Genomic DNA, 13,896 nt, shown 5'->3' on the forward strand with positions numbered 1-13,896 from the left:
ACTTGAATGAACCCTTTCCTGACCTCGCCCAAACCTAGAACAGAATCTTTCTCCCAAACTTTCATAAAGCTTTGCTTATTCTCTTTTATATGGACTTTTTCCTTACATGATCTGCAAAATCCTATTCAATCTGCAATCATATAGGAAGTTCTCTAAACTTCTTCTTCTTCAGATTAATTCCTCTCCTCACATCTAAACATTGTCATAAATCTGTCACCATCTCCACATCCTAGTCCATCATACATCTTAAATCTCATCAGCTTTCTCCAAGCAAAAATAAGATCTAACTGGAGAACTGGCATCTTATTTCTAGGAAATTCTGGCTCTGGGTCTACAAGCAGATGTTCCTGTGGAAAAGGAAACAAAATATCAGTTACAGTGTTGGGCTCAAGAATCTGAAAACAAAGTTATATTAGAGAAAATAGCACAACATTTGATTTCTTAGTGAATTATCCACACATACAATATCACAAGATAAATAAGACAAGAACTTGTCAACAAGTGGAGAAGAAAAATAGAGTGATTAGATGACTGTTATGCAAGATTATAAAATAGCTATAGACCTCAAAGAATAAAGTGATTGAAAAGAGTTCGTTTTAGGATTAAAGACTTTCAGAAACCCGCTTTTCTATTTTTAACAGCTATAGGGAAAAGCAATATATACTCAATGCCAGAATTTAACTACATGGACTTTCATATTTATCCAAAGTACAGCAGGTGTGCTTAGGTAAACGTATCATAATTATCATAATGATGATAAATCATTTCCTTTTAATGTAACTTACATCTAAATAAGTATAATGTATAAATTATCATTCTTTCGTATAGTAGCCAAATTTTGTAACTTTGCACATTCATCCAAAGACATGCTATACAAAAATTTAATTTTTGGAAATATAAAGTGAATTTCAGAAAGACAAATCATTATCTCTTTACACTGAATGGAAGGAGAATTATTATCAATTGTTTTTCACTTTTGATGAAGAACTGAACATGATTATAGTTAAGGTTGTTTGTGACCATCTCCAAAACCTGATTAGCTGTATAATCCAGGTTATTTTTTTTAAGAAACTATTTTTGGAAATGAAGTATCACTGTCCCTGCAAATAAACACATTTACACTGGTTTTGGGATTCATGTGAGTTTTTCCACATAAGTTTCCTGAAAAGAAATCTGGTTCCCTTTTAAAAGCAAACTCTAATTTTTAATCTCATATTTTCTTAGTTAAAACAGGGATTCTATTATTCTGTTTATACAAAAGAATCTACATACACCAAAGATAATAATATTTACTTATAGGAGAAATTTGTCTGGCAATGCAAAGGGTAAAATACATTTGCAAAAGTTGTCCAAAAATATTGAGAAATGAAAATAAGAAAGCATCTGACCTTGGAGACCGAGAATAAAAGTAAAGACAGAACAAATGAATAACAGCTTTAGATACCTTCCAAAAAATAATGTTATTTTGTACAAATCTATAAAAAATCTGTATGAAAATAATGTAAAAACAAAATTATCTCATGTAATTTACCAATATATTGGACTTAAAAATCTGTCAATTTAATATTTATGATTGGAAAGTAATAAAGTAACATATACTGCACCTCCATAATAAGTAAGGCACCATGCATATTGTTTTATTTTTCATGATATTTAATTTAATCTTCACAGAAACTCAACAGGGCAGGCTTTGATATTTTTCTTTTACAAATGAAGGATTTAACGTCATAAAGTTTAAGTGCTTTCTCCAGAGCACACTGCTAAGCAGTTGTGAATCTGAGATTTGAAAACCACTTTATATACAAAATATATTCTCCAAAGACCAAATAAACCCCAGAAGATTTAATTTTTCCACCTTCATATTAATAGACAATAGTAATTATATTAAACTATACAAATCTCTCTTTCTAACTTAAGGGCACCTTTTATAGAATTAAAAATAAAATCTACTTTGAGAGAATGGACTTGAGGACACGGGGAGGGTGAAGGGTAAGCTGGGACGAAGTGAAAGAATAGCACTGACATATATACATTGCCAAATGTAAAGTAGATAGCTAGTGGGAAGCAGCAGCATCATCGCACAGGGAGATCAGCTCGGTGCTTTGTGATGACCTAGAGGGGTGGGATAGGGAGGGTGGGAGGGAGACGCAAGAGGGAGGGGATATGGGGATATATGTATACATATAGCTGATTCACTTTGTTATACAGCAGAATCTAACCACATTTTAAAGCAATTATACTCCAATAAAGATGTTAAAAAATTTTTAAAATAAAATCTACTTTGATTAATAGGAATATGAACTCATTCAATTATGTAATAGCATAACCATACCTCTTTCAAAGATTATTTAAATTCTATATAAAATGAAAGTTAAATATTTCAGGTAGAGTATTGCTTAGAGTTGGGAAGTACCGTGATGTAGGTTTGCCACAGACAGTCTAAGATTACACCTGTCACCACAGCTGAATTACTAATACTGCCCTATTTTCCTCTCCAAAGTGTACTGGTTTGAATGGTAAATCATAAAGTCCCTCTAGTTAAGTGCAAACATAAGTGTGTGAAACAAACAAGCAAAAAATTAAAAAAAAATTAAGTGCTTGCAACAGAGGATAAAATGTAAAACACCCAACTGAAATGACAAAACTAACTCAAATGAGTAATAGGTGTGAAAAATGACATTAACAAAACTGTAACTATAATGAAGCTTAGATTTAGTTATTACTTGACTCAGCAGGATGAAAGAAACAGAAGAAAAATGTAGCTTTCAGAAAGATTTGATTCTTGCTATTGTGCTGAAGCCAAAGCAGCAAAACACAATGCAAACCTTGGAAATGCTTTGCTAAACAAAGTGAGGAACTTAAATACTCTGGCAGATTAATGGTGGAAATCAAAAGAGAAAATGTCTATAAGTCATCAATAAATGTAAAGGGAAAATTAATCTATACATAATTAATAGCCTACTATTAGGCTATTGCTATTTGATTATTAATATAATCAAAGTTTATTAGTATAATCAAAGTGTGCTATCTAACTTTAAACAAAGCTGCTATTTGTCTTAATTAAAAATGTTATTTGTATAGGTTTTCTAAAAGCTATTGCTTCTCAAAACCCCCTCTTCCAGCAGCCTTCACCAGGCTACTTATTCTTGACTGTTTAACGTAGCTGCTATTGCTCCAGTCATATTTTCCTGCCCATAACCTTTTTATTTTTTCTTACATCTCCCTTTATCATAGCTTTCATCTCATTCCCACAAAATTGCCTGTTTATTTATCTGCTCCCTTAACTAAACTATAAGCCCCTCAACAGAAGAGACTGTGTTTAGCATGGAAGAATCATGCAATTAATGCATAATAAATGGACACACACACAGAAACACCCCTTAAATTAGCTGATAACAAAGAATGAACTTTCGTCTGCTAGATCACATATTTACTACACAGTATTATTCATTTACAGAATATGATATAGTCTAAAGAGTATCTGAATATATATAAAATTTAGTTATAAAGATATGAGTAAATAGCATTTCCTTTTAATTGTCAGAGATGCATAAAAACAAAAACTTGGTTTAAATAGTAGTTCAATTCTTCATAAGTCCGGATCAATTAATATTTATCATGCATATTTTAATGACAGAAGGTATTTTTTCCTTCCTTACCTAATTATATGATACCAATCCAGTAAACAAAGATGGGTGCAAGAAAATCCACTACTGTTTTTTAAATGCATAAACATAAGATTCCCCAGAAAAATCTAACTCTGTTTGGAAAACTCTAAACAAATAGATAAAATGACACTGATTTTTTAAAATAAAATAGTAATTTAACCATTTTTAGAACTCCCATGACATCAAGCCAGCAAATTTCAGCCTAAACTTGAATTAACTCCCTGCAGGCTGCCTTTCATTGAAGCTGATAATGATCAAAGCTCTCCGTGGCCTAAGGACCATGCATAGCCTGATGTAAGACTCTAGTTGTTTCCAGAGTCAACCCTCATGTGTTTGTGTATATGTCATAAGATTTGGGTCATATTTTACACATTATCTAAGCTTGCCTAAGGGTAGACAACATCAGTATAAGGGAAACCAAAATATTTGCAGCTGTAGGACATATACAGAAAATAACTTGTACAGTTTTCAAAAGCTAGTCATTAGTTATCCCCAAAATGGATCCTGATGATCTCTGCTGAAATACAATTTATAAGGTTTATCACATTAAAATGAAAATATTGGATAATATGTGTAGTATTTTTACACAATGTTTATTCTTTGTAAAGCTCTCACAAAATATTTAAAATTTAATTTTAAATGCTATTTTATAATTTAGATTTGAATGGATTTTCAGATATTTACAAAAGCTTTTTATAAATACTTCCGCATAGAAAGGTAGATATCAAAATTGTGTACTAACATGCAAAAAAATATTCAAGTGCAATAATATATCACATTCACCTTGTTTGTAAATTCCCTGTATCTTCCATTTTCTCTTGCCTCCTGCATAAATCAATAATAATCTGCACTTGGATATCTGCTTTATATGTGAATCCTTTCATATTACTTTAATTTCTGGCAATATTCCAAGTATCTGCACCTCTTTGTGAATAAATCCCAAGACATTGAGATGAGACTTTACCTCCCGCTTCTTTGCATACTAATACGTAGCTTTGAGCAAAGTGGAAATGTTCTTTTCCCTGCACTGGCAAAATATCGCTCTTTTTAATTTAATTTTCAACAGGTACTTTTTTTTTCTTTTATTCTGAACTGCATTATTGGCTATTGGCTTCTGAGTCTTTGGATTGTTTCTCATTTATATCTCTCTACTTTAACATTGCTTCTTCCAAATCTCTATTGCCAATTACAGTAAAACATCTTAGAAAACAAGCTCACTGATTGAGCCAAATTCAAAGAGACATTCAGTAACAAATTCATATTTGTGAAATAACCTCGTCCTCATCCCTAATCCATGAGTTTAATTAAACTCTGTGCTTTTATTTTTAGGCTTACATTTTCAGTGTAATCTGCCAGAATTCAAACCAAGTCTCTACCCCAGTCAAATGATACTTACAACAATTTTAAGTAAAAGCAATGAATCAGTGCAAACCATGTAGTACAGTGTTCAGAGTCTCATATGAGATATTACTGCACAAAAAGGAATTGTATGGAACATGTTCTCATTTATGCCATTTAATTGAAAGTGTTATGGAAAAGAAATTGGTATGAGGAGGGCTCTGACAATATTGTGATGCAAATTTATTAACTGAAGACCTGTATATTAAACCCCAGTTAAGTATTATATACTTAATATTTGGGATAGATCTTATGTGAAATGTTGTTGCAATAATAATAATAATAAAAGGAGCAGGAGGAGACTTAGGAGATAATGGGTATGTTTATGGCCTTAATGGTGGTAATGTATCCATGAGCATATACTTATCTCCAATCTCATCAAGTTGTACAAACTAAATATGTACAGCATTGAAACAGAAGTTAATTTAGCCATCTCTGTGCATACTTACATTTTCTACCACGTATCACATTTGCCTGTGTTTTCTTTTTTTTTTTTTTTGCGGTACGTGGGCCTCTCACTGTTGCGGCCTCTCCCGTTGCGGGGCACAGGCTCTGGACGCACAGGCTCAGCGGCCATGGCTCACGGGCCCAGCCGCTCCGCGGCATGTGAGATCTTCCCGGACCGGGGCACGAACTCGTGTCCCCTGCATCGGCAGGCAGACTCTCAACCACTGCACCATCAGGGAAACCCTGCCTGTGTGTTTTATTGTTAACTGAATAAAGATAAAATGAAAAACAGGTTTTACATAACTTAACACATTGCTTTCAACTACTAAAAAGAAACAACCTGGATTAAGATAACACAAACGAAACCAAAAGAAAAACAAAATAAAACAAAACCCCTTTAAGTATCCCTCTGACTTTAGTGACAGCCTTGAGAGTTCAAGATGGACAGTTCTCAGGAAGAACTCAGGGCACCCAGCCCTTACATTTCTCTTCAGCTTCCAACAAGGTTATTATCTCTGATCAATTTGCAAGCATTTCTTCATTCTCTGAACTTCAAACTGGCTTATTTTCATGCACGTTTACCACCGATTTTATTTATTTTTAACATCTTTATTGGAATATAATTGCTTTACAATGATGTGTTAGTTTCTGCTGTAAAACAGAGTGAATCAGCTATTCATATACATATATCCCCATATCTCCTCACTCTTGCATCTCCCTCCCACCCTCCTTCTTCCACTTAGGGGACACAAAGCACTGAGCTGATCTCCCTGTGCTATGCAGCTGCTTCCCACTAGCTATCTGTTTTACATGTGGTAGTGTATATATGTCCATGCCACTCTCTTACTTCGTCCCAGTTTACCCTTCCCCTTCCACGTGTCCTCAAGTCCATTCTCTACGTCTGCGCTTTTTATTCCTGTCCTGCCCCTAGGTTCTTCAGAATCATTTTCTTTTTAGATTCCATATATATGTGTGTTAGCATACAGTGTTTGTTTCTCTCTTTCTGACTTACTTCACTCTGTATGACAGTCTCTAAGTCTATACACCTCACTACAAATAATTCAATTTCATTTCTTTTTCTGGCTGAGTAGTATTCCATTGTATATATGTGCCACATCTACCTTATCCATTCATCTGTCGATGGACACTTAGGTTGCTTCCATGTCCTGGCTATTGTAAATAGAGCTGCAATGAACATTGTGGTGCATGGGTCTTTTTGAATTATGGTTATCTCAGGGGATATGCCCAGTAGTGGGATTGCTGGGTCATATGGTAGTTCTATTTTTAGATTTTTAGGAACCTCCATACTGTTCTCCATAGTGGCTGTATCAATTTATATTCCCACCAACAGTGCAAGAGGGTTCCCTTTCCTCCATACCCTCTCCAACATATATTGTTTGTGAATTTTTTGATGATGGCCACTCTGACCAGTGTGAGGTGATGCCTCATTGTAGTTTTGCCTTGCATTTCACTAATGATTAATGATGTTGAACATCTTTTCATGTGTTTGTTGGTAATCTGTGTATCATCTTTGGAGAAATGTCTATTTAGGTCTTCTGCCCATTTTTGGATTAGGCTGTTTGTTTTTCGGATATTGAGCTGCATGATCTGCTTGTATATTCTGGAGATTGATCCTTTGTCAGTTGCTTCATTTGCAAGTATTTTCTCCCATTCTGAGGGTTGTCTTTTTGTCTTGTTTATGTTTTCCTTTGCTGTGCAAAACTTTTAGGTTTCATTAGGTCCCATTGGTTTATATTTGTTTTTATTTCCCTTTCTCTAGGAGGTGGGTCAAAAAGAATCTTGCTGTGATGTATGTCATAGAGTGTTCTGCCTATGTTTTCCTCTAAGAGTTTTATAGTGTCTGGCCTTACATTTAGGTCTTTAATCCATTTTGAGTTTATTTTTGTGTATGGTGTTAGGTAGTGTTTTAATTTCATTCATTTACATGTAGCTGTCCAGGATTCCCAGCACCACTTATTGAAGAGGCTGTCTTTTCTCCACTGTGTATCTTTGTCTCCTTTGTCATAGATTAGTTGACCATAGGTGCGTGGGTTTATCTCTGGGCTTTCTATCTTGTTCCATTGATCTATGTTTCTGTTTTTGTGCCAGTACCATACTGTCTTGATTACTGTAGCTTTGTAGTATACTCTGAAGTCAGGGAGCCTGATTCCTCCAGTTCCGTTTTCCTTTCTCAAGATTGCTTTGGCTATTCAGGGTCTTTTGTGGTTCCACATAAATTGTGAAATTTTTTGTTCTAGTTCTGTGAAAAATGCCATTGGTAGTTTGATAGGGATTGCATTGAATCTGTAGATAGCATTGAGTAGTATAGTCATTTTCAAAATGTTGATTCTTCCAATCCAAGAACATGGAATATCTCTCCATCTGTTTGTATCATCTTTGATTTTATTGATCAGCATCTTATACTTTTCAGAGTAGAGGTCTTTGGCCTCCTCATGTAGGTTTATTCTTAGGTATTTTATTCTTTTTGTTGCAGTGGTCAATGGGAGTGTTTCCTTAATTTCTCTTTCAGATTTTTCATCATTAGTGTATAGGAATGCAAGAGATTTCTGTGCATTAATTTTGTGTCCTGCTACTTTACCAAATTCATTGATTAGCTCTAGTAGTTTTCTGGTAGCATCTTTAGAATTCTCTATGTATAGTATCATGCCGTCTGCAAACAGTGACAGGTTTACTTCTTTTTTTCTTCTCTAATTGCTGTAGCTAAAACTTCCAAAACTATGTTGAATAATAATGGTGAGAGTGGGCAACCTTGTCTTGTTCCTTATCTTAGTGGAAATGGTTTCAGTTTTTCACCATTGAAAATGACGTTGCCTGTGGGTTTGTCATATATGGCCTTTATTATGTTGAGGTAAGTTCCCTCTACGCCTGCTTTCTGGAGGGTTTTTATTATATATGGGTGTTGCATTTTGTCAAAAGATTTTTTGCATCTATTGAGATGATCATATGGTTTTTCTCCTTCAAATTGTTAATATGGTTTATCACATGGATTGATTTGCTTATCTTGAAGAATCTTTGCATTCCTGGAATAAACCCCACTTGATCATGGTGTATGGTCCTTTAAATGTGCTGTTGGATTCTGTTTGCTAGTATTTTGTTGAGGATTTTTGCATCTTTGTTCATCAGTGATATTGGCCTGTAGTTTTTTGTGACATCTTTGTCTGGTTTTGGTATCAGGGTGATGGTGGCCTCGTAGAATGAATTTGGGAGTGTTCCTGCCTCTGCTGTATTTTGGAAGAGTTTGAGAAGGATAGGTGTTAGCTCTTCTCTAAGTGTTTGATAGAATTCATCTGTGAAGCCATCTGGTCCTGGGCTTTTGTTAGTTGGAAGATTTTTAATCACAGTCTCAATTTCAGTGCTTATGATTGGCCTGTTTGTATTTTCTATTTCTTTCTGCTTCAGTCTTGGAAGACTGTGCTTTTCTAAGAATTTGTCCATTTCTTCCAGGTTGTTCGTTTTATTGGCTTAGAGTTGCTTTTAGTAGTCTCTCATGATCCTTTGTATTTCTCTAGTGTCATTTGTAACTTCTCTTTTTTCAATTCTAATTCTATTGATTTGAGTCTTCTCCCTTTTTTTGTTGATGAGTCTGGCTAATGGTTTATCAATTTTTTTTATCTTCTCAAAGAACCAGCTTTAAGCTTTATTGATCTTTGTTTGATCCATAAGAGCTATTGTTGATCAAATTGTATATCAGTAATAGCTCAACAATTGAGCTATTGTTTCCTTCATTTCTTTTTCATTTATTTCTGATCTGATCTTTATGATTTCTTTGCCTCTGCTAACTTTCCGGTTTTTCTGTTCTTTTTTCTCTAATTGCTTTAGGTGTAAGGTTAGGTTGTTTATTTGAGATATTTCTTCTTTCTTGAGGTAGGATTGTATTGCTATAAATTTCCCTCTTAGAACTGTTTTGCTGCATCCCATAGGTTTTGGGTCGTCGTGTTTTCATTGTCAGTTGTTTCTAGGTATTTTTTGATTTCCTCTGATTTCTTCAGTGATCTCTTGGTTTATTTACCAGTGTATTGTTTAGCCTCCTTGGGTTTGTATTTTTATGGATTTTTTTCCCTGTAATTGATATCTAGTCTCATAGCATTGTGGTCAGAAAAGATACTTGATATGATATCAATTTTCTTAAATTTACTGAGGCTTGATTTTTGACCCAAGATATGATCTATCCTGGAGAACGTTCCACGAGCACTTGAGAAGAAAGTGTATTCTGTTGCTTTTGGATGGAATGTCCAATAAATATCTATTAGTCCATCTTGTTTAATGTATCATTAAAGCTTGTGTTTCCTTATTTATTTTCATTTTGAATGATTTGTCCATTGGTGAAAGTGGGGTGTTAAAGTCCCCTAGTATTATTGTGTTACTGTTGATTTCCCCTTTTATAGCCATTAGTATTTGCGTTTATATTAATTTGCTCCTATGTTGGGTGCATAAGTATTTAGAATTGTTATATTGTCTTGGATTGACCCCTTGATCATTATGTGGTGTCCTTTGTCTCTTGTAATAGTCTTTATTTTAAAATGTATTTTGTCTGATATGAGAATTGCTACTCCAGCTTTCTTTTGATTTCCATTTGCATGGAATATCTCTTTGCCTTCCCTTACTTTCAGTCTGTATGTGTCTCTAGGTCTGAAGTGGGTCTCTTGTAGACAGCATATATATGGGTCTTGTTTTTGTATCCATTCACCCTGTATGTCTCTTGGTTGGAGTATTTTATCCATTTACATTTAAGGTAATTATCGATATGTATGTTACTATTACCATTTTCTTAATTGTTTTGGGTTTGTTATTGTAGGTCTTTTCCTTCTCTTGTGTTTCCTGCCTAGAGAAGTTCCTTTAGCATTTGTTGCAAAGCTGGTTTGGTGGTCCTGAATTTTCTTAACTTTTGCTTACCTGTAAAGATTTTAATTTCTCCATCAAATCTGAATCAGATCCTTACTGGATGGAATAATCTTGGTTGTAAGTTTTTCCCTTTCATCACTTTAAATATGTCCTGCCACTCCCTTCTAACTTTCAGAGTTTCTGATGAAAAATCAGCTGTTAACCTTATGGGGATTCCCTTGTATGTTATTTGTTGCTCCTCCCTTGCTGCTTTTAATATTTTTTCTTTGAATTTAATTTTTGATTGTTTGATTAATATGTGTCTTGGCATGTTTCTCCTTGGATTTATCCTGTATGGGACTCTCTGTGCTTCCTGGACTTGACTGACTATTTCCTTTTCCATATTAGGGAAGTTTTCAACTGTAATCTCTTCAAATATTTTCTCAGTCCCTTTCTTTTTCTCTTCTTCTTCGGGGACCCCTATAATTCAAATGTTGGTGTGTTTAATGTTGTCCCAGAGGTCTCTGAGACTGTCCTCACTTCTTTTCATTCTTTTTTTTTTATTCTGCTCTGTGGTAGTTTTTTCCACTATTTTATCTTCCAGGTCACTTATCCATTCTTCTGCCTCAGTTATTCTGCTATTGATTCCTTCTAAAGAATTTTAAATTTCATTTATTGTATTGTTCATCATTGTTTGTTTGCTCTTTAGTTCTTCTAGGTCCTTGTTAAACGTTCTTGTATTTTCTCCATTCTATTTGCAAGATTTTGCATCATCTTTACTATCATTATTCTGAATTCTTTTTCAGGTAGACTGCCTATTTCCTCTTCATTTGTTTGGTCTGGTAGGTTTTTACCTTCCTCCTTCATCTACTGTGTATTTCTCTGTCTTCTCATTTTGCTTAACTGACTGTGTTTGGGGTCTCCTTTTCACAGGCTGCAGGTTCGTAGTTCCCATTGTTTTTGGTGTCTGCCCCCAGTGGGTAAGGTTGTTCAGTGGGTTGTGTAGGCTTCCTGGTGGAGGTGACTGGTGCCTCTGTTCTGGTGGATGAGGCTGGATCTTGTCTTTCTGGTGAGCAGGACTGCATCCGGTGGTTTGTTCTGGGCTCTGTGAACTTATTATGATTTTAGCCACCCTCTCTGTTAATGGGTGGGGTTGTGTTCCTGTCTTACTAGTTGTTTGGCATAGGGTGTCCAGCACTTTAGCTTGCTGGTTGTTCAGTGGAGCTGGGTCTTAGTGTTTAGATGAAGATCTCTGGGAGAGCTTTTGTCGTTTGACATTATGTGAGCTGGGAGGTCTTTGGTGGACGAATGTTGTGAACTCAGCTCTCCCACCTCAGAGGCTTAGGCCTTACACCCAGCCAGAGCACCAAGACCCTGTCAGCCACACGGCTCAGAAGAAAAGTGAGAAAATGAAAGAAATAAAGAAAGAAAGGAAGAAAGATAGAAGGAAAGGAAGGAAAGAAAGGAAGAAAGGAAGGAAAGATGGAAGGGAGGGAGGGAGGGAGGAAGGAAAGTTATTAAAATAAAAAAATTATTGAAAATAAAAAATTAAAAAGTAATAAAAATAGAGAAAGAAAAGAGAGCAACCAATCAAAAAAACAAATCCATCCATGATAACAATCACTAAAAAGTATACAACAAAATAAAAGGACAGACAGAACCCTAAGAAATATGGTAAAAGCAAAGCTATACAGACAAAATCACACGAAGAAACATACACATACACACACACAAAAAGAGAAAAAGGAAAAAATATATATATATATTTAAAAAAAGAGAGCAACCAAATCAATAAACAAATCTACCAATGATAATAAGCTCTAAACACTAAACTAAGATAAACATAAAACCATAAACAAATTAATTGCAGAAAGCAAACCCCAAGTCTACAGTTGCTCCACCTCAATTTTGGGATGATTCATTGTCTGTTCAGGTATTCCACAGATGCAGGTACATCAACTTGATTGTGGAGATTTAATCCACTGCTCTCGAGGCTGCCAGGAGAGATTTCCCTTTCTCTACTTTGTTCGCACAGCTCCTGGGGTTCAGCTTTGTAATTGGCCCTGCCTCTGTGTGTAGGTCGCCTGAGTGTGTCTGTTCCCTGCCCAGCTAGGATGGGGTTAAAAGAGCAGCTGATTTGGGGGCTCTGGCTCACTCAGTCCGGGGGGAGGGAGGGGTATGGAATGCGGGGCGAGCCTGCAGTGGCAGAGGCCGTCGTGACATTTCAACAGCCTGAGGTACATCATGTGTTCTCCCAGGGAAGTTGTCCCTGGATCACAGGACCCTGGCAGTGGCGGGCTGCACAGGCTCCCAGGAGGGGAGGTGTGGATAGTGACCTGTGCTCGCACACAGGCCTCTTGGTTGATGCTCAGCAGCCTTAGTGTCTCATGCCCGTCTCTGGTGTCCGCGCTTATAGCTGCGGCTTGTGCCCATCTCTGGAGCTCATTTTGGCGGTGCTCTGAATCCCTTCTCCTCCCGCACCAGGAAACAAAGAGGGAAGGAAAAGTCTCTTGCCTCTTCGGCAGGTCCAGACTTTTCCCCGGACTCCCTCCCAGCTAGCCGTGGCGCACTAACCCCTTCAGGCTGTGTTCACGCAGCCAACCCCAGGACTGTCCCTGGGATCCCACCTCCGAAGTCCTAACCTCAGCTCCCAGCCCCCGACCGCCCTGGCAGGTGAGCAGACAAGCCTCTTGGGCTGGTGAGTGCTGGTCGGCACCGATCCTCCGTGCAGGAATCTCTCCACTTTGCCCTCTGCACCCCTGTTGCTGTGCTCTCCTCCGTGGCTCCAAAGCTTCCCCCACTCCGCCACCCGCAGTCTCCACCCGCGAAGGGGCTTCCTAGTGTGTGGAAACTTTTCCTCCTCCACAGCTCCCTCCCACAGGGGCAGGTCCCATCCCTATTCTTTTGTCTCTGTTGCTTCTTTTTTCTTTTGCCCTACCCAGGTACGTGGGGAGTTTCTAGCCTTTTGGGAAGTCTGAGGTCTTCTGCCAGCATTCAGTAGGTATTCTGTAGGAGTTGTTCCCCATGTACATGTATTTTTATGTATTTGTGGAGATGAGGGTGATCTCCATGTCTTACTACTCTGCCATCTTGAATCTATCCCCCTTACCACAGATTTTGTTGATTCTATTATGGTTGCAATTGATTCTTTTGGGGAATTCAGTCTTCTCCTGAGATCAGGAATTTAATCTCTGCTCCTAGTTGGTAAATAACCCTGGAAATTGATGTTATGTCAGTTTTGATCAAATTCAATTGGGAATAAAACAGTTCTTTTTTTTAAACTATAGAGGTATCAAAACTTATGTAGATTTTTAAGTATGTGTCCAATCTATATACACTTCAAATATAGTATTTACTATATACTATTTACTATAGTATTTACCTTGTTTTTTCTTATTTTTTCTTATTTTTCTTATTTCTTAAAGTTATTTTCCAGTTGTAGTGGTCATTGGCTCCACATCCATGAATTTTCTTTTTCCCTTCTACTAGAGTAGAGTTTCTAATTTCATGGGCGGAGCAGGACCTGAGCCCCTCAGAATTC

The sequence above is a fragment of the Phocoena phocoena genome, chromosome 5 (assembly GCF_963924675.1).
Source record: "Phocoena phocoena chromosome 5, mPhoPho1.1, whole genome shotgun sequence".
Classification (NCBI taxonomy): domain Eukaryota; kingdom Metazoa; phylum Chordata; class Mammalia; order Artiodactyla; family Phocoenidae; genus Phocoena; species Phocoena phocoena.